General features: G+C 46.0%; 1 long non-coding RNA gene across 1 annotated transcript; it reads left to right on the forward strand.

Annotated features, from left to right (window-relative positions):
* Positions 1-1,015: 1,015 nt before the first annotated feature.
* LOC141147620 (uncharacterized) lies at positions 1,016-27,953 on the forward strand. The gene is made up of 3 exons (XR_012245075.1): positions 1,016-1,120; positions 20,979-21,032; positions 27,902-27,953. It is a non-coding gene; the product is annotated as an uncharacterized lncRNA (long non-coding RNA).

A 27,953-nucleotide genomic window follows, 5' to 3' on the forward strand; every position in this document is an offset into this window, starting at 1 on the left:
CACTAGAGGTCCGGGCCATAGCCGAATGACGGCTACAGCGCGGACCTCAATCTCCGGGAGGACGTCATATGACGTCCTCCCCTATGCACGCGCACCGCGCGCACCCTGCAGGGCGCGCGGCGTGCGCGATGTGATCACCGAGTCACGGAGACTCGGATGATCACAGATCCGAGTAAGGGGCCGGTCCCGGCCCCTTACCATGTGATCAGCTGTCAGCCAATGACAGCTGATCACATGATATAAACAAAACCTAGGTGATCGGTTTCGTTTTCTCCTCACGCTGACAGTGTGAGGAGGAAAAAAAAGCCGATCACCGGCTCATGTCAAAGGGACATCGGTCCCGAAGAGGAAGGAGGCACAGATGCCTCATCTGTGCCTCCAAGTGCCATCTGCCAGTGCCCACAAGTGCCACCTATTAAAGCCCACAAGTGCCACCTATCAATGCCCACAAGTGCCACCTATCAATGCCCACAAGTGCCACCTATCAATGCCCACAAGTGCCACCTATTAGTGCCACCTAGCAGTGCTGCCATCAGTCAGTGCCCAATCAGTGCCCAACACTGCCACCCATCAGTGCCCATAACCGCCACCCATCAGTGCCCATCACTGCCACCTATCGGTGCCCATCAGTGCCGCCTCATCAGCGTACATCAATGAAGGAGAAAAATTAACTGTTTGCAAAAATTGATAACAAAATATAAAAAAAATATAATTTTTTTAAAAAAAATTCTGTCTTTTTAAATTTTTTTAACAAAAAATAAAAACCGTAGAGGTGATCAAATACCATCAAAAGAAAGCTCTATTTGTGGGAAAAAAATGATAAAAATTTCATTTGGGTACCGTGTTGTATGACCGCGCAATTGTCATTCAAAGTGCGACAGCGCTAAAAGCTGAAAATTGGTCTGGACAGGAGGGGGGTTTAAGTGCCCAGTAAGCAAGTGGTTAAAGGCAATCATTTTAACACATAACTTGTGGTCCAGTATGCTGATATTTTTACTTTATCTTTTGTATTCTACAGATACAAAGAGCTCTACACTCTACATCATTATACCTGTGATTGCTGGCGTTGTGATACTTACAATAATAGCAGCTGTTGCAATATTATGTGTCAAGAGAAAAGGTAGGAAAGTGTTTATTTCTCACAAAAGCAAAATCACAGTCCATTTTACTTAAAGGGTTAGTTCATATTTTCAGAAAAAATGAAAAGGTGAACTAGCCTCTTGCACCCTTCTGCTAACCGCTGTACTTACCTCCATAGGTGATGAGCTATCAGTGTCCATTTTACTTATGACAGGCAAATTCATTCATTTTTAGCTGATGATTCATATATCATTTGACATAGCAATGTATTAAAGTGGTACTAAACCCAGTAATATGAAAATAGTTCATCCGCCCCTCCACCCCCCCCCCCCCCCCTAGTGCCCACAGCTTATAAATCTTTTTTTACATTAAAATACTGCCACTATATACCTTTTAGGCTGATCTGTATACTGCGGTCACGTGATAAACTGCAGGGTCTGCCTGAGTGCTGAGTGTTCAGGTAGGAGGAGATTTTCACTATAGCATGTGTCCTCATGCTGTTATGGGAGTCGGATCATCCATCCATCCATCAAGATGTGACATCCCACCCACTGTGTTCTTTTTTAGTTACTGAGTGTAGCATCACATATGGCGACCCATTTCGCTACCCGCTGGAGTGCGCATGCGCGATGCCACCATATGCGTTCCAACACTTTTACGACAAAACTCCACCCCTAAGTCCAGGTTCAAGCCCCACCATTCAAGTGGACATAGAGTTAGATTATAATTATGCCAAGCGAAGCGAGGCTGTGCCCGAAGCGGGTGAGCGAAGCGAGTCCGTGAAGGGTGTCGAGTTTTGTCGTAAAAGTGTTGGAACGCATATGGCAGCGTCGCGCATGCGCACTCCAGCGGGTAGCGAAATGTGATGGGTCACCATATGTGACGCTACATAGGCATGGAGGAGGAGGGAGGGACCGGGCTGTCATTTAGGATTTGTATACACGCCCAAATGTGTGAAGTCATACCATGTGACCTGGCTAGTTTTGATCAACAAGGAAATGTTCTCTCCAGCAATAGAGACCAAACTGAGCATGTGCAGAAGGATTTCCCTCACTGTGTCTTATCTGGCCTTGCCAAGAGAGACCCTGCAGGAGGGGGAGGATCTGTCCATACAGGATCAAAGAGCCTTTTTACACAATGCAGAGGATTAACCCATTAAGTTCCACAGTGAGTATAACAAGCATGCTATTCTACATATACAGACAGATTTTACGGTTGTGGGTTTTGTAACACTTTAGGTATGTAATAATTTATGAATATAGATAATAATCAACAGTTAATAGTTTTTAAAATGCATGATGGATTTATAGCCAGCATCGCCTGTTCTGCTTGTTTGAATCGGTTCCAGCTAGATTCCAGTGTGGTCGGGTCAGTTATCTGTGTGCCACACCTTTCCCATTCTCGTTTTGTGCATAAATCCCCAAGTAACTGATTGGGGCAGGCTTGACAAAGAGGTGCAACTTCAAAATGTGTTGCCACTCTCTTATTTGATGCATGATCCTGTCAGAAGTTCACACAGCAGCGGGGAATGCTGCTTTGGTCTACATAGAGAGTTCCAGCCGGCACTGATGAGTTCTCCACATCTCGCTCTTTGCCTGGACTGTGATGCCTTGATCTTACACCAGTTCGGCTGACAACTGGCTGCTGTGATGTAAGCTGCTATTGTTTATTTGTCCGATTCAGATAGAATTTTAAAAAGGGGGAGTTGGGACTTTATATGAAGCAATGAAGTAGTGGAGGTAAATTAATATAAACAAATTTATTTGGTAGCATGGGTCTGCATACATGAAAATATTTCATATCCTGTATACACAAAAAGCGTGCACAAGGGCTGAGTGTATAGAATGGAAAAATACCTGCATACCATCATATGGTCAGAATGATGAACATGTATATACACATAAAAATGACATGTCTATACCAAAAGCAGCAGGCTTAACACCAGCACCTGTACCCGCAAGGTACATCTGTGTCCACCAGATGGTATAAAAAATGAAATGTATAAATAGTATAATAATGTATCGGTGCACCAATCATCCCACTTTGCGGCCCTGCCTGGGTTGGTGAGTGCTAATGGTTAACCATCTATAGCTATAGAAATAACATTTTTTGAATTCCTTTGACAAGAATATTTCCTCAAATCTTTTTTCCATAGAAATGTCTGGCGCATCCGCTCCTGACGAGTGGGAAAACCCACGAAACGCGTAGAGCTCTATTTTGATGCCACAACCATATACCTCCTACGGATTGTGATTTATTTATTTATCCAACCACTCATTGACTATTTATACATTTCATTTTTTATACCATCTGGTGGATACAGATGTACCTTGCGGGTACAGGTGCTGGTGTTAAGCCTGCTGATTTTGGTATAGATATGTCATTTTTATGTGTATATACATGTTCATCATTCTGACCATATGATGTTATGCAGGTATTTTTCCATTCTATACACTCAGCCCTTGTGCACGCTTTTTGTGTATATAGGATATGAAATATTTTCATGTATGCAGACCCATGCTACCAAATAAATGTGTTTATATTAATTTACCTCCACTACTTCAATGCTTCATATAAAGTCCCAACTCCCCCTTTTTAAAATGCCATAAGGGATGGAGGCACCTCAGGGTGCTTCATCTAAAGTCCCGCGGGATGGAGACACCTCAGGGTGTTTCATATAAAGTCCCAAACTCTCCTTTCCCCCTCCCCCAAACTTCTACACAATTCAGATAGAAGACTTTCTAACCAGATCCCACGCTCATGTCCACTTGTGTTTTCTGTAGGTATGGTTGGTTTACCTTTCTTATTTTTTTCTGAAAACCTGAATTAAACTTTTAAATATACCTAAAAAGTCTACTTAGATGATAACTAAGCCCCCGTTCACACCTATGTGAATTAGATGCGGCTTACACCGCATCCAATTCGCAGGACATTTTAAAATACATTCATTTGAATGTATCTGGTTCACATATGTGCGTTGCATTCGCACTGCTCATTGCACAAAAAACGTGTGCGTTTTTTGGGCATTGCGGTGCGAATTACAAGCCCATTATCTCCAAAGGGTACGCATCTGATTCGCAGATGCATTGCTTTCTGAACAAGAATTTTCTCCTTCTCCTCACTACACCTCCCCCTCTCCCTACTCACTGATCGGCAGCTCCGACGCAGAGAAGCCTTTGAACAACTGATTTTTATCTTCCCAGTGAAACCTGAGCTTCAATTCGCTCCGCACATGTGTGAACCCGGGCTAAATGTTTGTTGTATCTGGAAAACCACAATTGCTCTTTATAGAACTTTGAAGGCAACTTCTAACCAAAAAATAGTTATGTGATCCAAATGGTGGTCCTCAGGAGTCCCTAGGCTGAGTGGGCCAAACAGTAATCCAATAACTGCTAGCTAAATCATCAGCTGTGGGGGAAACCATTTGGATCGCACTTCTTGATGTTGCAACCCAATTTTGTACAATAATTTATACTATGTAATATATGTAGTTGAAACCTTTTAAATCCAGAAAATAAAGGTTATTATTTTAATCTTATTTTTTGTTTAGAAGTTGCCTTCAAAGTTCTATAAAGAGCAATTGTGGTTTTCCAGATATAATTAACAAGGATGGTGGCAACCACACCCAGAGTCGCACACAATAATTGTAACTAAACTATTGCTGATAAAAAGGAAGGAAGTGTGGCTTTCATTCCTTATTGACACTAAAAGAATTACTTCATATGCAGATAATTTATTTAGGAAATAGTTTGCATGCATCTTCACACTGAACCTGTGCTAAAACGAAGACCTTTAAACTGATACTTTTAATGGCTCTTTCACACATCAGTGCAATCATACTGCACATCATAACACACCTTATAATATAATGTGAATGCCACTAACATGCTGTATATGTGTGTTGCATTGCGTTGCCATTCTTTACGAATAGCGTTTGTGCTAGAGCACAGCACAGTGCACAGATACAAGTCATCCCTGCGTTGTAGCACACTTGGTTTAAAAAAATTAGGTGTTCTGCTCAATGCTGTTTTACACCAACTATGAGGGATCTGGCTTGGATTAAGTAATGTCCTGCTAATTATTCAATAACCTCCAATTAGCCAATTGGCAGGCGTTACCAAAAGTATTGGGACACCTGCCTTTACATGCACATGAACTTTAATGGCATCCCAGTCTTATTCCTTCAGGGTTCAATATTGACATTGTCATGTTGGAACAGGAAGGGCCATCTCCAAACTGTTCCCAAAAAGTTGGGAGCATGAAATTGTCCAAAATGTCTTGGTATGCTGATTAGGGATGAGCTTCGTGTTCGAGTCGAACCCATGTTCGACTAGAACATCGTATGTTCGCCCGTTCGTTGAATTACGAATGATATAGGCCGTTTGCGCCAAATTCGAGTGGCGCGTCATGGACCATAATTCACTGCGGCATCGCAGTGCATTGCTGGCTGATGATTGGCCAAGCATGCACTATGACCCGCATGCTTGGCCAATCATAGCGCCGTCTGTATAGAGAGCCGTAATTGGCCAAAGCCAGGGTGGCTTTGGCCAATTATGGCTCAGGGGGTTTAGTACATGCCTCACACTATATAAGGCCGCCTGGGTGGCAGCCTTGTGTAGTGTGTTGCGGCGGCGGAGAGATAGACAGAGAGACAGTGTCATTTGATTTAAGTTAGATAGAGTAGGCTGGCAAACCAGTTAGCTGCAATTACAGTGTATTGTGTATACATATACATCCTAGGTGTTGTGTGTGTGTATATATATATATCTATATATATATAGATATATATATATATAGATATATATATATCTATATATATATATATATGCTGTATTCAGTTTAGCTAGATCCGTTCCTGTTATTCTCTTCCTACTGACAGGCAGGCAGGTGTCTTTACAGTATTTACAGCTACCTGAAGAAAATTGCTGGTGTTCTTCTGATCCTATTAGTCCTATTAGCTACAGTATTTACAGTTAATATAGTGCGTCCTCTGCACAGTGTGCACCTAAAGCTACCTGAAGAAAATTGGTGGTGTTCTTCTGATCCTATTAGTACAGTACCGCAGGCAGCTGCAGTATTTACAAGTTAGTGTAGTGCGTCCTCTGCACAGTGTGCACCTAAAGCTACCTGAAGAAAATTGGTGGTGTTCTTCTGATCCTATTAGTATCGCAGGCAGCTGTAATATTTACAAGTTAGTGTAGTGCGTCCTCTGCACAGTGTGCACCTAAAGCTACCTGAAGAAAATTGGTGGTGTTTTTCTGATCCTATTAGTACAGTACCATAGCAGCTGCAGTATTTACAAGTTAGTGTAGTGTGTCCTCTGCACAGTGTGCACCTAAAGCTACCTGAAGACAATTGCTGTTGTTCTGCTCCTATTAATACCACAGACAGGCAGCTATAGTATTTACAGTTAGTGTACTGTGTCCTCTGCACAGTGTGCACCTAAAGCTACCTGAAGAAAAATTGGTGGTGTTCTTCTGATCCTACAGTATATTAATACCACAGGCAGGCAGCTACAGTATTTACAGTTAGTGTACTGTGTCCTCTGCACAGTGTGCACCGAAAGCTACCTGAAGACAATTGCTGTTCTTCTCCTATTAATACCACAGGCAGGCAGCTACAGTATTTACAGTTAGTGTACTGTGTCCTCTGCACAGCGTGCACCTAAAGCTACCTGAATAAAATTGGTGGTGTTCTTCTGATCCTATTAGTCCTATTAGCTACAGTATTTACAGTTAGTGTAGTGCGTCCTCTGCACAGTGTGCACCTAAAGCTACCTGAAGAAAATTGGTGGTGTTCTTCTGATCCTATTAGTACTGCAGGCAGCTGTAGTATTTACAAGTTAGTGTAGTGCGTCCTCTGCACAGTGTGCACCTAAAGCTACCTGAAGACAATTGCTGTTGTTCTGCTCCTATTAATACCACAGACAGGCAGCTACAGTATTTACAGTTAGTATGCATGTGCAGGGCGCTGCTGTCTCTGCACATTATTCCAAAAGTTCTTTGGTGTGGGCCTTTTTTGAGATGAGTGCATCAGATCCCACCGCTGCTATTTGCAACATATGTCTCAAGCGTATCTCGCATGGCCAAAACATCACCCTCTTGGGCACCACATGCTTGACCAGACATATGTCGACCTGCCATGCAGTTCATTGGCAAGCGCACCTAAAAGACCCACACCAAAGAACAAAGAGGACCTCTCCTTGCTGCTCATCAGCTGGGATCTCGAACCCCACTATACCTTCAGTCCTCTCTGAGACCTGCACTGAGAGGAATGAAGGTGTAGAATTAGGTATGTCACTGCCAAGTACTTGGGGCAATCTGCTATCGGTACACCGACCTCAGATTGTACCAGGCAAATTTCCCTGCCCCAGCTGCTGCACCGCCGAAAGAAGTTCACTCCCAGCCATCCACATGCCCAGTGGTTGAATGCTAGCTTGGCTAAATTGCTATCACTTCAACTGCTGCCTTTTCAGTTGGTAGACTCTGCCCCCTTCTGTGAGTTTTGTGGAATGTGCGGTTCCTCATTGGCAGGTGCCCAAACACCACTTTTTCTCACGGAAGGCGATTCCGGCTCTCTACCAGCATGTGGAAGGCAATGTCTTGGCCTCGCTGGACAGGGTGGTCAGCGGTAAGGTGCATATTACTGCTGACTCATGGTCCAGCAGGCATGGACAGGGACGTTACCTATCTTTCATCGCGCACTGGGTGACTCTTCTGGCAGCTGGGAAGGATGCAGGACAGGGTGCAGTAGTGTTGGAGGTTGTTCCGCCACCATGCCTCCAAAATACTACTAGTGGTGATTCTGCCACACCTCTCTCCTCCACCCCTCCTCTTCTTCCTCCATGGCCTCTTCCTCTGCTGATTTGTCTGCGGAACCAGCAGTGCTCCGTAGGCATTCAAGGGGCTACGCAAGCGTGCAGGCAAAAAGATGCCATGCGGTGCTTGAGCTGGTGTATTTGGGGGACAGGAGCCACACTGGGGCAGAGATTCTGTCAGCTCTGCAGGGGCAGGTTCAGAGGTGGTTGACGCCATGCCAGCTTAAGGCAGGAATGATGGTTTGCGACAATGGCACCAACCTCCTCTCCGCCCTCCAACAGGGACAACTGACCCATGTGCCCTGTTTGGCTCACGTCCTTAACTTGGTGGTGCAGCGGTTCTTGGGCAGGTACCCAGGCTTACAGGATGTCCTGAGGCAGGCCAGGAAAGTCTGCGTGCATTTCCGCAGGTCATATAATGCCAGTGCTCGGCTGGCTGACCTCCAAAGGGAATTTAACCTGCCCAAGAACTGCCTAATCTGTGACATGCCCACCAGGTGGAACTCAACGTTGGCCATGCTGCAGTGGCTGCACACGCAGCAGAGGTCCATCAATGAATACCTGTGCGACTATGGCACCAGGACAGGGACAGAGGAGCTTGTTTCTTTTTCCCCACGCCATTGGGCCATGATCAGGGATGCATGCACTGTCCTGTCACCATTTGAGGAGGCCACGAGGATGGTGAGCAGTGACAGTGCATGCATCAGTGACACTGTCCCCCTTGTCCATCTGTTGGAGCACACGCTGCGTGGAATAATGGACAGGGCACTTGAGGCAGAACAGAGGCAGGAAGAGGAGGACTTCCTTAGCTCTCAAGGCCCCCTTTATCCAGACAATGTTACTGCGTGCCCGCCGATCACACAGGAGGATGATGAGGATGAGGAGGAGGAGGAGGAAGAGGAGGATTGTGTCAGCATTGAGGTGGAGCCTGGCACTCAGCATCAGCAGCAGTCTTTAAGGGATCATTTACAGTCCCAAGAAACCAATGGACTTGTACGTGGCTGGGAGGAGGTGGCTACGGATCATGTCGTCCTTAGTGACCCAGAGGACTCCGGACCGAATGCCTCAGCAAACCTACACTGCATGGCCTCCCTGATCCTGCAAAGCCTACGGAAGGATCCTCATATTCGTGGTATCAAGGAGAGGGATCAAAACTGGCTGGCAACCCTCCTTGATCCACGTTACAAGGGTAAGGTTGCAGACCTTACCTTGCTGTCGCAGAGGGAGCAGGATGAAACATCTTCGGGAGGCCTTGCAGAAAGGTCTGTGCAACGCGTTCCCAGAGACTGGGAGGTTACAAACTCCTGTTCCTGGACAACGTGTTGCTGAGGCTTTGGTCAGTCAAAGAAGGAGTGGTGGAGAAAGTGGCCGTCTGACCGATGCTGTCAGGAGACTAGTAGACCAGACTGTGTGGACTGCACAGAGATAACCCAAACGCATGTAAATGAATAAATAATATTTATTAAAATAAGTGATAATTCAGAAAATACAGATAGTGCAAAACCAACACAACAAACCCACTACAAACAGCAATATATATAGCAAGGGGCGATACCGGAATCACAGATGTCAGCCAGGCCAGGGTCATACACAGCAGGTCAGCAGGAACAAGGGATATACCAGAAACATAAACGTTAGCCAAGCCAAGGTCATACACAGGAGATCAGCAACTGAACAAGGGCAGGTTGGGAAAGGGAGATAATGGATGGGATAGGATACAGGCTCAGGAACAGGTTCAGGGTCCGATACGGGTTTACAGGATAACAGGATAACAGGTCAGGGCGCAAGGAAGAAAGATACCAAGGCAAGCATATGAGGACTTGCCGGGTATTTATAGGACTGACTATAATTGACTTCAAGTCACACCTGAGCGCAGAGGGTGCTGTTTGCTCCACACTGCTGTAGTGCTCCCGCTGGTGGACACCGGTACTACGGCCCAAGGATGCAACAGTGCCACCAGCAGGAGAGACCTCTTACTGCAGGTCCCAGGCGTTGGAAGACACCCGCTGGTGGACACTGGTACTGCGATCCAAGAGGCCGATAGCGCCACCAACGGGTAAACCCTCTCATGACAATACCCCCCTAAAGGAGCAGCCTCCGGACGCTCCAACAAGGTGCAATTGTCCAAAGTTCATGGCTTCCAACCGAACAGATGAGAGTACATCAGGCTGGGCATCGGGTACATCAAACTGGACAGTGGGTACATCTGAGAAGACAGCGGGCACATCCGAGCAGACAGCGGGCACATCCGAGCAGACAGCGGGCACATCCGAGATGACAGCGGGCACATCCGAGATGACAGCGGCCACATCCGAGATGACAGCGGGCAGGAATACACCAAGCTGGGCAGCGGGCACTTCGAGCTGGGCAGCAGGTGCATCAGGCTGGGCAGCAGGCACGGGCACTTCAAGCTGGGCAGCAGGCACATCAGACTGGGCAGCAGGCATGGGCACTTCGAGCTGGGCAGCAGGCACATCAGGCTGGGCAGCGGGCATGGGCACTTCGAGCTGGGCAGCAGGCACATCAGGCTGGGCAGCGGGCATGGGCACTTCGAGCTGGGCAGCAGGCACATCAGGCTGGGCAGCAGGCATGGGCACTTCGGGCTGGGAAGCTGGCACGTCAGTCTGGGAAGCTGGCACGTTAGTCTGGGAAGCTGGCACGTCAGTCTGGGAAGCCAGCTTCGAGACATCAGGCTGGAGGGCAGGCACTGAGACAACAGACTGGGGAACTGGCACATCAAACTGGAAGGCAGGCACATCACACTGGAAGGCAGGCATCGAGGCATCAGGCTGGAAGGCAAGCTTCGAGACATCAAGCTGGGAAGCTGGCACATCAGACTGGGAAGCTGGCACATCAGACTGGGAGGCAATCTTCGAGACATCAGGCTGGAAGGCAGGCTGCAAGACATCAGGCTGGGAAGCTGGCACAGCAAACTGGAAAGCTGGCACATCAAACTGGGAAGCTGGCACATCAAACTGGGAAGCTGGCACATCAGACTGGGAAGCTGGCACATCAGACTGGGAAGCTGGCACATCAGACTGGGAAGCTGGCACATCAGGCTGGGAAGCTGGCACATCAGGCTGGTAGGCAGGCATTGAGACATCAGGTTGGGAAGCTGGCACATCAAACTGGGAAGCTGGCACATCAAACTGGGAAGCTGGCACATCAAACTGGGAAGCTGGCACATCAGACTGGGAAGCTGGCACATCAGACTGGAAGGCAGGCACATCAGGCTGGTAGGCAGGCATCGAGACATCGGGTTGGGAAGCTGGCACATCAAACTGGGAGGCTGGCACATCAGGCTGGTAGGCAGGCATCGAGACATCAGGCTGGAAGGCAAGCTTCAAGACATCAGGCTGGGAAGCAGGCACAGCAAACTGGGAAGCTGGCACATCAGACTGGGAAGCTGGCACATCAGACTGGGAAGCTGGCACATCAGACTGGGAAGCTGGCACATCAGGCTGGGAAGCTGGCACATCAGGCTGGAAGGTAAGCTTCAAGACATCAGGCTGGGAGGCTGGCACATCAAACTGGGAAGCTGGCACATCAAACTGGGAAGCTGGCACATCAGACTGGGAAGCCGGCACATCAGACTGGGAAGCCGGCACATCAGACTGGGAAGCCGGCACATCAGACTGGGAAGCTGGCACATCAGGCTGGTAGGCAGGCATCAAGACATCAGGCTGGGAAGCTGGCACATCAGGCTGGGAAGCTGGCACATCAGGCTGGTAGGCAGGCATCGAGACATCAGACTGGGAAGCTGGGACATCAGACTGGGAGGCAGGCATCGAGACATCAAGCTAGGAAGCTGGCACATCAGACTGGAAGGTAGGCATCGAGACAACTGGCTGGAAGGCAGGCATCGGGACATCCGTCTGAAAGGCAGGCATCGGGACCTCCGGCTGGAAGGCAGGCATCGGGACCTCCGGCTGGAAGGCAGGCATCGGGACCTCCGGCTGGAAGGCAGGCATCGGGACCTCCAGCTGGAAGGCAGGCATCGGGACATCCAGCTGGAAGGCAGGCACATCAGACTGGATAGCAGATGCATCAGACTGGAAAGCAGGCACCGCAACTTCGGGCTGGAAGGCAGACATCAGGACAGACTGGACAGTGGGCACATCAGACTGTGAGGCAAAGACATCAAGCTGGGAGGCAGGCGCCGAGACATCAGGCTGGAAGGCAGGCATCAGGACATCAGACTGGAAAGCAGGCGCGTTAGACTGGAGAGCGGGTGCATTGGACTGGAAGGTGGCCACCCCAGACTGGAAGGCAGAGACATCAAGCTGGAAGGCAGAGACATCCGGCTGGAAGGCAGGCATCGGGACATCAGACTGGGAAGTGGGAGCAGGTTGGGTTACTGGCAAGATGGTGTGGGTCGGGAAGAATTTTTGTTTCTTTTTTGGTTTAGCCCGTGCAGTTTTGTATGTAGGTGCAGGGCTGTAAGAAAAGAAAGTAGCTGGGCAGAAGGAAGACCAAGGAACTGTAGCTAGAGAAGGGTTTTGTGGGACTGTTACAGGTGGAGGAGAAGAGATAGGTGCATTGAAGGCAGGATAGGTGCGACACTTGGAGACTGGGTGGTAGTATTTGGTAGGGGGCTGATTAAACTGGGCTGTAGCTGAAGTTGCCATAGGCGACGTGGAGATAGATTTTTTGGAAGGTAGATGATTAATGGCAGGGCTGGAATATTGTGGCTTAGCTAAAGACAGGAGATCTGACCATGCCTGCAGCACAGGTTGAACAAACATTGATTCACACACAGCCTGACTAACCAGAGATTGTACTGAATAAATGCAATTGGATAACACCTGCTGGGAACAAGCGGAATAATGTTCATCAAAGAAAGCCGGATCATCCTCTAACAACCATACCAGGGATTCAACCTGGTCACAACTGAAAGGAGGGGAGAAATCGTCACTACCTTCGGGAATGCATGACAAGGCTGACTCTGCACATAATTGGATCAAAGGCTGAACATCCTCATAACGCATGACCCTGATCTACTAGTAAATGGGCCGTTTGGATCGTTTCCAGCAGTTGGTCACGGTCCCTGACGGCAATATTCATTATCCTCTGCCACCAGCAGAGAATAATAGACAATTTCATCAAAGTCCATCTTTTGCGTGCCCACCGTAACAGGACGGTTTCTCAGTGCAGCCACGTCTGGTCAGGGATGGCCTTGGTATACTGTCAGGAGACTAGTAGACCAGACTGTGTGGACTGCACAGAGATAACCCAAACGCATGTAAATGAATAAATAATATTTATTAAAATAAGTGATAATTCAGAAAATACAGATAGTGCAAAACCAACACAACAAACCCACTACAAACAGCAATATATATAGCAAGGGGCAATACCAGAATCACAGATGTCAGCCAGACCAGGGTCATACACAGCAGGTCAGCAGGAACAAGGGATATACCAGAAACATAAACGTTAGCCAAGCCAAGGTCATACACAGGAGATCAGCAACTGAACAAGGGCAGGTTGGGAAAGGGAGATAATGGATGGGATAGGATACAGGCTCAGGAACAGGTTCAGGGTCCGATACAGGTTTACAGGATAACAGGATAACAGGATAACAGGATAACAGGATAACAGGATAACAGGATAACAGGATAACAGGTCAGGGCGCAAGGAAGAAAGATACCAAGGCAAGCATATGAGGGCTTGCCGGGTATTTATAGGACTGACTATAATTGACTTCAAGTCACACCTGAGCGCAGAGGGTGCTGTTTGCTCCACACTGCTGGAGTGCACCCGCTGGTGGACACCGGTACTACGGCCCAAGGATGCAACAGTGCCACCAGCAGGAGAGACCTCTTACTGCAGGTCCCAGGCGTTGGAAGACACCCGCTGGTGGACACTGGTACTGCGATCTAAGAGGCCGATAGCGCCACCAACGGGTAAACCCTCTCATGACAGATGCGTTCAGATAATTTTTTAGTCCACACCCCCAAGGTATGATCGGTTCCAGCAACCATTGCCAGCGTCTGTTTTATATGGTGCAGGAATACCTAGGGGCAAGATCTGACTTGGACACCTTTCCCACTGAAAATCTTCTGGGTTACTGGGTCTTGAGGATGGATCAGTGGCCAGAGCTTGCACAGTATGCAATTGAGCTACTGGCCTGTCCTGCATCCAGGGTTCTTTCGGAATGCACATTCAGTGCTGCTGGAGGCTTTATAACCGATCACAGGGTGCGCCTGTCCACCGACTCGGTCGATCGACTGACCTTCATAAAAATGAATCAGTCTTGGATCACCACCTGCTACCGAGCACCGGATGCTGATGTAACCGAATCATTTTTTTTGAAATGTCAGATCCCTTCAAGACTGCCTATGCTGATGCTGAGTGATTATCCTGTTATGCTGAGTGACTATCCTCTTCCTCCTCAATGATCATGCTGATAGCTTGTAAGAATATATTTGGTTCTGGGCGCTGCCACCAGTGGCTAAGGCCCAATTATTCAGCCCCTGTTTAACAGGGGCGTGTAATTACAATTTTTGATGCAATACTTTGCAGCAGGGCTTGTTCCTGCGCTCCAACTAGAGTATCTGTGAGGGGTTGCAGTGTTGTGGCACCAGCACCAGTGCCGAAGGCCCAATTTTTCAGCCCCCCGTTTAACAGGGGTGTGTAATTACAATTTTTGATGCAATATTTTGCAGGAGGGCTCATTCCTGTGCCACAACTAGAATATCTGTAAGAGGTTGCAGTGTTGTGGCACCAGTGCCTAAGGCCCAATTTTTCCGCCCCTGTTCAACAGGGACATGTAATTACAATTCTTGATCTAATATTTCACAGCAGGGCCCGTTCCTGCGCCCACCAAGAGTAACTGTGAGGTCTTACAGTGTTGTGGCAACACCAACACCTAAGGCCCCAATTTCTGCAGAGTATATAGGGCAGGCAACTACTTTCAAACATCCAACTTACAAACGTCTCCTACTTGCAAAGGGAAGGAGACAACAGGAAGTGAGATTAAATCTACCACTAGGAAGGGAAATTCTCTCCGGTAAGAGTTAATATGGGAAAAACGTGTCTCCTCTCCACTGATGCTTTATCACCAATCCTTGTTTTACTTAAAACCCCAAATTGTCAAAAAACATTTGTCATTGGGACAGAAAGTGAGGTGAAATCTTCTGAAGAGGTGCACAGACAGCAAAACAAATGTCATAGGGGTGATAACCCTTCCCTATGTTTTCCAAAAAACTTAAAAATAGAATTTTTGGCTGGAGCTACACTTTAAAAATGTACCAGTTCAAAAATACAAACAGATTCTACTTAACAACAAACCTACGGTCCCTGTCTTGTTTGCACCGCCTGTATACTGCTGTTCAGAGTATATAGAGCCTGGGGGCCCCACGCCTTTCCTTTTTTTAATTTGGGTGCGGGGTTCCCCTTAATATCCATGCAAGACCCAAAGGGCCTGGTAATGGACTGGGGGGTACCCATGCCGTTTGTCTCACTGATTTTCATCCATATTGCCAGGACCTGACATTATATTAAAGCCTGCTAGCAGTTTTAAATGACTTTTATTCCTTTAAAAATGTCATTTTGTGCAGGGACTGTTCTAAGCACGGGAAACACGCGCCACTTTACAGGCATAATATAGACACCCCCCAGGTACGATATTTAAAGGAGTATTTCACTTTTTTTTTTCACTTTAAGCATCATTAAAATCACTGCTCCCGTAAAAACGGTCGTTTTTAAAACTTTTTTTTTTGCATTGATACATGTCCCCTGGGGCAGGACCCGGGTCCCCACATTGTTTTTAGGACAATACCATGCAAATTAGCCTTTAAATTTAGCACTTTTGATTTTGAACGTTCGAGTCCCATGAACTTCAATGGGGTTCTAAACTTCACGCAAATTTTCGGTCCGTTCGCAGGTTCTGGTGCGAACCGAACCGGGGGGGGGGCGGTGTTCGGCTCATCCCTAATGCTGACGCCTTAAGAATTCCCTTCACTGGAACTAAGGGGCCAATCTCAGCACCTGAAAAACAACTCCACATTATAATCCCTCCTCCAACAAATGATTTGGACCAGTGCACAGAGCAAGGTCCATAAAGACATGGATGAGCAAGTTTGGGGTGGGAGAACTTGACTGGCCTGTACAGAGTCCTGACCTCAGCCCAATAGAACACCTTTGGGATGAATTAGAGCGGAGACTGTGAGCCAGGCCTTCTCGTCTAACATCAGTACCTGACCTCATAAATGCGCTTCTGGAAGAATGGTCAAACATTCTTATAGACACACTCCTAAACCTTGTGGACAGCCTTCCCAGAAGAGTTGAAGCTTTTAGAGCTGTAATATTGAACACTACGGACTAAGACTGGGATACCATTAAAGTAATTGTAAAGTCTCGTCTTTTTTTTTTTTTTTTTTTATTACAAATGTGTTATACTTACCTGCTTTGTGCAGTGAATTTGCACAGGGCAGCCTAAATCCTACTCTGCTCGGGTCCCTCTTCGCTGCTCCTGGCCCCTCCCTCCTGTTGATTGTCCCCAGAGCAAGAAGCTTGCTATGGGGGCACCCGAGCCGAGCTACAGCTCCGTGTGTCCATTCAGACACGGAGCTGCCATTCAGCCCTGCCCCTTTCTCTCCTGATTGGCTAACTGACTTTTGACAGCTGCAGGAGACAATGGCGCCGCTGCTGTGTCTCAGCCAATCAGGAGGAGAGTCCATGGCTGAGGGACTTGTGAACATCGTTGGAGAGAAAGAGTGACTGTGCTGAGGAGGCTGCAACACACAGAAGGCTTTTTATCCTAATGCATAGAATGCATTAAGATAAAAACCTTCTGCCTTTACAACTTCTTTAAAGTTCACGTGCGTGTAAAGGCAGGCGTCCCAATACTTTTGTTAATACTATAAGTACTTATAAATCCTTGGTCTAAAGAAGAGCTTTTGTGGAGTTTTATGCTCCTCTGCTTTGTATTTTGAAAAATGAGAGCCACACTGTGCTCAGTGCGAATCCCCATTCTCAGTTAGGGGTTCATCGGATATCATTATGACGGGTTATCGGGTAGCCAACTTGCACTGCAGGACCCTGAGTTCAGTGATCAGTGATGATGGATTAATAAGAAAATTGGTGGATGATGGACTTTTTAGGCATAACACAGGTATAGATTAAAAAGGAATATTTATTACAGAATTTAAAATTGGGACAATTGCATAAACTTCATCAAGTGTTCACAAAAATTGCCTTTAAGCAGAAACAGCACACCAACTACAAACATAGTTGCCAACAGTCCCGATTTTCCCGGACAATCCCATCTTTGGGACCCTCGTCCCGATCGGAGGCTGTCCCGAATCGGGATTTTGCCCAGGAAAATCGGGAATGCTTGCATTTTAATTTTTTGGGCAGCTGGCTTCAGCAAAATGGCTGCCGGCGCCACCCCTTGTGTTCAGTGGAGGGAGGAAGGGGGCTCGATCCGTGCAGCCAATGAATCGGCTTCTCTCTTTACGCTGAAGCCGGGGTTAGCTGCCCGAATCATCCCCTCCCTTCTCCACTGAACACAGGGCGCCGGCGGGCGCTCATGCCATGTTCCTTCTGCTGTAATGGACATGTGCTGGGGGGCGTTATGCATAGTTGCCAACATTGCAAAATTTGTGGGACACTTTTTTGGCTGTAGGCGGAGCTGTATAATAATTAGGGGGCGGGGCATGCATTTGTAGGTGTGGCATAGCAATAAAAAAGAAACTGCGGCGCGCTAAGCGTGTCGCAGCGAAAAATGGGCGTGGTTTACATGAAAGAGTGGGCGTGGCTTAAATGGGCGTGGCTCAAAGGGGGTGTGCTTAGAGTCTGAGATGAATGAGGGATGGAGAGGGAAAGGGAGAGAGAGGAATGAAGGGACAGCAGCCCCAGATCCTACACAACAATAGAAATATGTGTATTCTAGAAAGTTTAACAATCAGCAGATAAAGATACTCCAAACACCTGGTGTTAGCGCTTCAATCATCCCGGCACCATGATTGTTATGGTGTCAGGATGATTGAAGTGCATTATTTCTATTATTACATTGTAATATAAAATGAAATCATTCAACTCACCATAATGCCGAATCAGTGGGATCCCTGAATGTGTCACTAGCCACGTCGCCTGCCACCAGCAGAGTCCTTCCTTGTATGGTGCCCCCAGCAGAGTCCGTCCTTGCATCAGGTGTCCCCAGCAGAGTCTGTTCTTGCATCAGGTGTCCCCAGCAGAGTCTGTCCTTGCATCAGGTGTCCCCAGCAGAGTCTGTCCTTGCATCAGGTGTCCCCAGCAGAGTCTGTCCTTCCATCAGGTGTCCCCAGCAGAGTCTGTCCTTGCATCAGGTGTCCCCAGCAGAGTCTGTCCTTGCATCAGGTGGTCTGCACTGATGGAGGGGGGTCTGCACTGAGGAGGCTTCTGCACTGATGGAGGGGGGTCTGTACTGAGGGGGTCTATACTGATGGAGGGGGGTCTGCACTGAGGGGGTCTATACAGAGGGGGTCTATATTGATGGAGGGGTCTGTACTTAGTGGGGGGGTCTATACTGAGGGAGGAGAATCTATACTGCTGGAGGGGTGGTCTGTACTTAGTGGGGGGGTCTTTACTGAGGGAGGGTGGTCTGTACTGAAGGGGGACCATAGTTGGTGGAGGGGGGTGACACCAATTTTTTTTCTGCACCGGGTGACACCAGCTGTAGTGACGCCACTGGCTCTTGTCTCTGCAGCAATTTAACTTTAATGTACAGGAGGGGGGTTAACTATATACAGGAGGAGGGGGGGAAACTATATACAGGAGGAGGGGGGGAAACTATATACAGGAGGAGGGCAGGTTACGTATATACAGGAGGGGGGTTAGCTATATACAGGAGGAGGGGAGTTAACTATATACAGGAGGGGGAGGGTTAACTATATACAGGAGGGGGAGGGTTAACTATATAAAGGAGGGGGAGGGTTAACTATATAAAGGAGGAGAGGGTTAACTATTTACAGGAGAGGGGTTAACTATATACAGAAGGGGGGTTAACTATGTACAGGAGGGGTTACTATGTACAGGGGGGGATACCATGTACGGGGGGGCAACTATGTACAGGGGGGCAACTATGTACAGGGGGGGTAACTATGCACAGGGGGGTAACTTTGTACAGGGGGTAACTAGGGGGAGAGGGGAAACTATGTACAGGGGGGGTAACTATGGCTCTGCCTGGGACACTGATTTAAGGACTGAGGCTGGGAACACTGGTGTAAAGACTGACTGTGCTGGGGGCACCTGATGCAAGGAGGGACTCTGCTGGGGACACCTGATGCAAGGACGGACTCTGCTGGGGACATCTGATGCAAGGACGGACTCTGCTGGGGACACCTGATGCAAGGACGGACTCTGCTGGGGACACCTGATGCAAGGACAGACTCTGCTGGGGACACCTGATACAAGGACGGACTCTGCTGGGGACACCTGATGCAAGGACAGACTCTGCTGGGGACACCTTATGCAAGGACAGACTCTGCTGGGGACACCTGATGCAAGGACAGACTCTGCTGGGGACATCTGATGCAAGGACGGACTCTGCTGGGGACACCTGATGCAAGGACGGACTCTGCTGGGGACACCTGATGCAAGGACAGACTCTGCTGGGGGCACCTGATGCAAGGATAGACTCTGCTGGGGACACCTGATGCAAGAACAGACTCTGCTGGGGGCACCTGATGCAAGGACAGACTCTGCTGGGGGCACCTGATGCAAGGACAGACTCTGCTGGGGACACCTGATGCAAGGACGGACTCTGCTGGGGACACCTGATGCAAGGATGGACTCTTCTGGGGGCACCTGATGCAAGGACAGACTCTGCTGGGGCACCTGATGCAAGGACAGACTCTGCTGGGGACACCTGATGCAAGAACAGACTCTGCTGGGGGCACCTGATGCAAGGACAGACTCTGCTGGGGGCACCAGATGCAAGGAAGGACTCTGCTGGTGGCAGGCTATGTGTCTAGTGACACGTTTAGGGATCCCACTGATTCAGCATTATAGTGAGTTGAAGGATTTCATTTTATATTACAATGTAATAATAGAAATAATGCGCTTCAATCATCCTGACACCATAACAATCATGGTGACGGGATGATTGAAGCGCTAACACCAGGTGTTTGGAGTATCTTAATCTGCTGATTGTTAAACTTTCTAGAATACACATATTTCTATTGTTGTGTAGGATTTGGGGCTGCTGTCCCTTCATTCCTCTCTCCCCCCTTTCCCTCTCCATCCCTCATTCATCTCAGACTCTAACCACACCCCTTTGAGCCACTCCCATTTAAGCCGCGCCCACTATTTCACATAAACCATGCCCATTTTTCGCCGCAGCATGGAGCAGTTTTCTTTTTTATTGCTATGCCACGCCTACAAACGCATGCCCCCTAATTATTATACAGCTCCGCCTACAGCCAAAAAAGTGTCCCACAAATTTTCTTATTAATCCAATTTATCAGGACGTGGCATTTTATTCTTAATTTTCGTATCCACAGTACGACTCTGTGGTGATACGAATCCTATTGACCAGTGATGATGGTTGCATAACCTCATGATCAATCTGAGCACCCCAAAAAATCAGTACATTTGAATTGGGTAGATGCTGCACACCTCTTACATACATGCAACTGCGGGGTGTTTTCAGGGGGGATAACTCGGCCTCGTGTTCGAACATGTCTGAGCTCATCCTTACTCTGACCTCATACCTCCCCCCTCCTCTGCATGGCATTGCCTGACTTACTGGTAGGGGCAATCAGGCACCCAGAGTTAGGTACTGGAATGTGGACTCCCATGTACTGTAGCTACAACCAGAATGCCAATATGCAATGTTAATGGCAATAGGCAATACACTCCAAAAACACACCGATAGACAAAACAGGATATCCTGACTGATCTGCTAAATGTATTAGTTTAAAGTTTACTTTTTTTTTTTTTTAATTGAAGGTAGGCTTTAACCAGTTTGCAAAATATGCATATATAATATAACACAAAAACTTAATTTGCTTTTAGTCTGGGTTGTTTATAATCAAAAGAAAAAAAAAAAGATAATTTGCTCAGTTAACCTGTTTTTCTTTTTTTAATACAAAAGGTAAAAATAATCAGAATAAAGGTGAAAATCAAGGTGAAAAATTTAACCTACAAGGTAATAATATGCACATTTGTATCTTCCTTTTTTTTTCTTTACTTAATACCTTTTGCTAAATAACAATTCACAGTGAATATTATTGTTAGGCCCAAAGCACACTGGGCATTTAGCCCGCTGCAAGGATCAAAGGTGTTTGGCTGTGGGCAGAAGGCACAGGTGTTCTAGGTCTCATACGGCCTTAAATGTTTGTACTGCTAGGTGCACCTTAAGCTAGACAGCTGCAATTCGTTTTGTGCCAAATATAAATTTGGATAAATTTTTTGTTATTCAGAAATTCAGATATAAAATTCAGATGTAAAGTAGAATAGAATAGAATGGAGTAAAACAGAACAGATTTGAATAGGATATAAAAGAATAGACTATAATAGAATAGAAAATAAAATTATAGAAGATAAGGGAATACAATGAAACAGAATGAATAAAAGAAAGGTCCGGTGTCAAAAAATAAATAAATAAATAAATAAATATATATATATATATATAAATAAATAAATATATATATAATGTCAAAATACGATAAAAACATTTATTGCAGAAATAATCACACATAAAAAGTAGCATAAACAAAGGCAAAGCTGATACAATTAGTACATGGTTAAAGATTGCATTGCATTAGAAATACATGAGTATACATAACACCCAACGTGTTTCATCTGATGTGACTCGTTCTTCAGGGGTGGATGCATGTAGGATATATCTGGAAATGAGTGACCAAAAAGGAAATGTAACACGAATAATTGATGGACAAAACGGTAAGAGCGGCCTTACAGAAAAATAGATATATATATATTCCAGATATATCCTACATGCATCCACCCCTGAAGAGTGAGTCACATCTCGCGAAACGCATCGGGTGTTTTAGATGTTATGTATACCCATGTATTTCTAATGCAAATTTTGGGTCACTTTTATTCCTATTACAAGGAATGTAAACATCCCTTGTAATAGAAAAAAAGCATGGCAGGGCCTCTTTAATGTGAGACCTGGGGTAAAAAAGACCTCAGATCTCACATTTACATTAAAATGCAATAACAAAAAAAATTAAATATCATTTAAAAAGAAAAGAAAATTCCCTTTAACCACTTCAATACAGAGCATTTTCACCCCCTTCCTGCCCAAACCAATTTTTAGTTTTAAATTTTTCTCAGTTTAGGCCGATATGTATTCTTCTACATATCTTTGGTAAAAAAAAAAATAACAATAAGCGTATATTGATTGGTTTGCGCAAAAGTTATAGCATCTACAAAATAGGGGATAGATTTATGGCTTTTTTTTTTTTTTTTTTACTAGTAATGGCGGTGATCTGCTATTTTTTTTCGTGACTGTGACAATGCGGAGGACATATCGGACACTTTTGACACATTTTTGGGACCATTCACATTTATACAGCGATCAGTGCTATAGAAATGCATTGATTACTGTTTAAATGTGACAAACAGGGAAGGAGATAACACTAGGGGGTGATCGAGGGGTTAAATATGTTTCTTAGGGAGTGATTCTAACTGTAGGGGGGAGGGGACTCACAAGGGGAGGAGACCGATGGTGTTCTTCTGTACTGAGAACACATCATCGGTCTCCTTTCACCTGACAGGACGTGGATCTGCGTGTGTACACACACAGATCCACGGTCCTGCTGTGTTACTGGGCAATCGCTGGTCGTGGCCGACATCGCGGCCGCCAGGCACACACACCGGGGCCCAAGCAACGCGGCGGGCGGTGTGCGCCCCCTAGATGGCCCGGAAGCCCAGGACGTCATATGACGCCCACCCAGGATGGGAGATCCCATCTGCGGGCGTCATATTATTATGGGCGGGTATTGAAGTGGTTAAGAGCATTGGGTGGAAGTGACGTTTGACATCATTTCTGCCCTCCAATGCTATGGAGCTGAGCGGGGGCCATCTTTTCCTCACTCGGCATCCAGGCAGTGAGGATAGCAGATGCGATTGTCTCTGCTGCTACCGACGGCGCCAGTAAACAGTGGAGGTGACCGGAGCGTGGCGGGAGGGGAACAGGGGTGCCCCTCTTGCCACCGATAAAAGTGATCTTGCGGCGAACCCGCCGCAGAGACCATTTTTATCTGAGAGAGAAAATATTGGGGTTATGGCAGCTAAAAAAAGAGAATATTTAATGGGAAAAACAGGATTTTCCCTATTACCAGTGTTAATTTGGCAGCAAATTCTGATTTAGTTTTAGTTATAGTCTTTTGACTAAAATGCCATTTTAGTTTTAGTTTTATTTTAGTCATCTGAATTGTTTTAGTCACATTTTAGTCAACTAAAATCTAATGGATTTAGTTAAATAGTAATGCATTATTAAAACATTGCTCTATAATTTCCAAACATATTCTACACTCCTGGAGTAAGAATCAAATAATATGTTATTATTTATGGTTAAGGTTTGAACACGCACTACAGACACAGATTTAGCCGTTGTGATATATAATGTCTTTATAAATAAAACCAAGTTTCATAAACAAACAAAAATAATGCTTTTTGACAAACAGAAGTGCAACTTTAAAATACAAAAAACCCCCAAAAAACTGTGAACTCTATTGGCTGTAATGTCATTGCACATATTACCTATATATATTACCAACATTAAATATTAAGAAAGAATATAAGAAAAGCCTTTTTCTTAATTATTTCTCTTTCATCAGCTTAGTAGATGCTCCTCACTTATCCTTATGTGGTAGTGGAATACATGTTTAAAAATGTGGTATTATTATAGGTACTGGATGGAATTGTGTTGCCGATTTACAAATGGCCAGCAGAGTAATGTTCATTTTTATATCAATTTTTGATTACTTTTTAGTCATGGTCTTATGACTAAAATGCCATTTAGGTTTTAGTCTTATTTTAGTCATCTAATTTGAGTTTTAGTCATATTTTAGTCGACAAAATTAACATTGCCTAGCACGCTATTGGATGATTTAACAAAGCTTTACTTTATTTAAAAAAACTATTATTTAGTTAATGAACACCAATATCTGTGTTAATAAAGAGTTGGTCCCCTCATAGCTGATATTTGAGTGTTTGGCATTTACTGGAGGGTTAAAGTGGTTCTAAAGCATCAAGGTTTTTTACCTTAAAGTGGTCCCAAAAACGAGCTGATGCAAGTACCCGGCGGTCTCGATCACCGCCGGGCTCCCGCGATCACTCGGGGCACATGGAGAACAGGGATCTGTGTGTGTGAACACATAGTTTCCGGTTCTCTGAGGAGTGAACTGACAGATCGTCTGTTCATACAGAGTATGAACAGCGATCTGTTAGTTTCCCTGCACAGTCCCCTCCCCCCTTCAGTTAGAACACAAACTAGGATCACATTAACCCCTTCCCTGCCCCCTAGTGTTAACCCCTTCACTGCCAGTGACATTTTTACAGTAATCAATGCGATTTTAATCACACTGATCGCTGTATTAATGCCAATGGTCCCAAAAATGTGTCAAAATTGTCCGACGTGTCCGCCATAATGTCGCAGTCCTGATAAAAATCGCTGATCGCCGCCATTACTAGTAAAAGAAAAAATTGTTAATAAAAATGTCATAAAACTATCCCCTATTTTGTAGACGCTATAACTATTGCGCAAACCAATCAATAAACGCTTCTTGCGATTTTTTTTTTTTTTCACCAAAAATATGTAGAAGAATACAAATCGGCCTAAACTGAGGAAAAAACCTGTTTTTTTAATATATTTTTTTGGGGATATTTATTATAGCAAAAAGTAAAAAATATTGCGTTTTTTTTTTCAAAATTGTCGCTCTTTTTTTGTTTATAGCGCAAAAAAAAAAAACGCAGAGGTTTTATACCACCAAAAGAAAGCTCTATTTGTTGGGAAAAAAGGACGTCAATTTTGTTTGGGAGCCACGTTGCACGTCCGCGCAATTGTCAGTTAAAGCGACGCAGTGCCGAATCGCAAAAAGTGGTCTTTGGCCAGCCAAATGGTCCGGAGCTGACGTGGTTAATGCATTCTATGAATTAAGGTAAAAAAAACCTTCTCTGCTGCAGGATTCCCCCCCCCCCCCAGGTCCCTGTCCCTTTATTCTTACCTGAGCCCAATCCGATCCAGCAATGTGCAGGAGAGCAGCGGTTCTCGCCAATGTCTCCCTCCTCATTGGGCAGATTGATAGCAGCGGGAGCCATTAGCTCCTGTCAATCAATTCCAGTGACGAAGGAGTGGGGGGTGGGGCCAAGTCCCGCTGTCTATGTCAATGGACCCAGCAGCAGGGCTCAGAACCAGCTTCCTATTGGGGGCACCAGCAAGAGAGGAGTAGCCAGGTGCGCCAGCAGGGGACCCAAGAAGAAGAGGATCAGGGCCGCTCTGTGCAAAACCACTGCACAGAGCAGGTAAGTATAGCTTGTTGTTTTTTATTTTGCTTAACTGCTTGCCGACCGCCGGCCGTCAATTGACGGCCAGGCGGCGCAGCTCTCGTTGCGGGCGGGCGTCATATGACGTCCTCGCTTTCCTAGGCCACCAGGGGGCGCGCGCGCGCCGCCGCCGGCAATCGCGGCCGCGATGTCCACCGGGCACCCGCGATTACCAGTAACACAGCAGGACCGTGGATCTGTGTGTGTAAACACACAGATCCACGGTCCTGTCAGGGGAGAGGAGACCGATGGTGTGTTCCCAGTACAGAGGAACACCGATCGGTCTCCTCCCCTAGTGAGTCCCCGCCCCCTACAGTTAGAATCACTCCCTAGCAACACAGTTAACCCCTCGATCACCACCTAGTGTTAACCCCTTCACTGCCTGTCACATTTATACAGTAATCAATGCATTTTTATAGCACGGATCGCTGTATAAATGTGAATGGTCCCAAATATGTGTCAAAAGTGTCCGATGTGTCTGCCGCAATATCGCAGTCACGATAAAAATTGCAGACAGCCACCATTACTAGTAAAAAAATAAAAAAAATTAAAACGTTATAAAACTATCCCCTATTTTGTAGACGCTATAACTTTTGCGCAAACCAATCTATATACGCTTATTGCGATTTTTTTTTTACCAAAAATATGTAGAAGAATACATATCGGCCTAAACTGAGAAAAAATTTGTTTTAAAGAAAAAAAAATTGGATATTTATTATCGCAAAAGGTAAAAATTATTGTGCTTTTTTTAAAACTTGTCCCTCTTCTTTTGTTTATAGCGCAAAAAATAAAAACCGCAGAGGTGATTAAATACCACTAAAAGAAAGCTCTATTTGTGGGGAAAAAATGATAACAATTTCATTTGGGTACAGTGTTGTATGACCGCGCAATTGTCATTCAAAGTGTGACAGCGCTGAAAGCTGAAAAATGGCTTGGGCAGGAAGGGGGCGAAAATGCACTGTATTGAGGTGGTTAAATTCCTTTTAGAACCACTTTAAGCTTCCTGTCTCTTCTATCTCTCAGGGACTCTTCTGGTGAACACTCTGCTCTGAAATCCTGAGTCTGATCGCCTTCTGGGATCATTATGAGGGACTCCCACTGTCTATCCTGAAATCACAGGTGGACAGCAAAAGTTGTGAAGGCTGATTTACACAGAACTGTAGCATTCTCTAGGGTAGGCATCTCTTCCAATATTGTGCTCAACATACAAGCACATTATGGCAGGCTCATCTTGTATTTGCCATTCTCCATTTCTGATAGATCAAAACTTTCCATCACTGCTCTATTGACAGACCCCATCTTCTCAGCCCCTTCCTTCAGATTTGTCAGCTCTTCTCTATGGCTATTGGGTGATCACTGATGATATAATTCCTGTACATGCCCAACAAAGTTACACCATCCCAGCACCTGGCTTCATTCTTGGCATCTTACATATGCCAGATATGAGGCAGGGTACACTAGAAAAAAATTGCTGTGTCTCTTCTGCAATAAATTAAGCTTTATCTTTTCTGTCTTGAGCTGTAAATGTGTCCTAGTGTACATTCTCAGCACACTTCCATGCCCAAAAAAATATTTTTGCAGGATTTGCGTCATTCCCTTGCCAGCTGGTAAAGATATCTGGAGACCCGGTGTTCTGCCAAAAACTCCAACTCACCAAAATCTCCAACCACGTAACTTTTGGTGACTCTCTGGCAGCAATAATTGCAGATTTTGATGAGTTGGCTGTTTTGACAGAACACTGGGTAAGGAGGAGAAAAGTTTTCGCCGCCTTAGAGGCGGCCATGTTGTTGGTTACTAGCAGGCAAGCTAACAATGTCCACTCATGTCCATCTGCACAAAAAAACCTCATAATTTCCTGCTTGTGTGATTGGCTCACTGATTTTCCAGGAAGTCTGTCCTAAAATACAAGTCAGATTCAGGCATCCCCTGCAACAAAAATGTCATTTTTGGTGAGATACTTCTAATATGAAATCACATATAAAGGGATACAGGCCCAGCAGCTTTCCTCATTAGTGCCCTGCAGGTGCTCAGCTGATTGATAATTATGAAACCTCTCCCATTAGACTCACTTTCCAAAGGATAGGAATCTTCAACAAAATGTGTTAAAATCCTTGCAATGCACATAGATCACTCAGGGGGGGAATGTTTTTCTCTCAACAAAAGTGGAGTTACTCTAAGAGCCCATTCACACAGGGGCAACACGACTTGCAGGTGACCTGCAAACGACTTTCGCGGCCGATTTGCAAAACGACTTCTGTATAGAAGTCTATGCAAGTCGCCCCAAGTCGCCCCCAAAGTCGTACAGGAACCTTTTTCTAAGTCGGAGCGACTTGCGTCGCTCCGATTAGAACGGTTCCATTGTACAGAACGGGAGGCGACTTGTCAGGCGGCTAAGTCGCCTGACAAGTCGTCCCTGTGTGAATGGGCTCTTAAAGAGAATCTCCTCCTCCATTATCCCCAACAGTAATGTAAATTGTGTTGAATTTTCTTGTCTGCTCTTAGAAAAAGAACATCTGTCCAACATACCTCAAGATTGCAATACAAATCCTAAGAG

Source organism: Aquarana catesbeiana, linkage group LG06 (genome assembly GCF_042186555.1).
Source record: "Aquarana catesbeiana isolate 2022-GZ linkage group LG06, ASM4218655v1, whole genome shotgun sequence".
Classification (NCBI taxonomy): domain Eukaryota; kingdom Metazoa; phylum Chordata; class Amphibia; order Anura; family Ranidae; genus Aquarana; species Aquarana catesbeiana.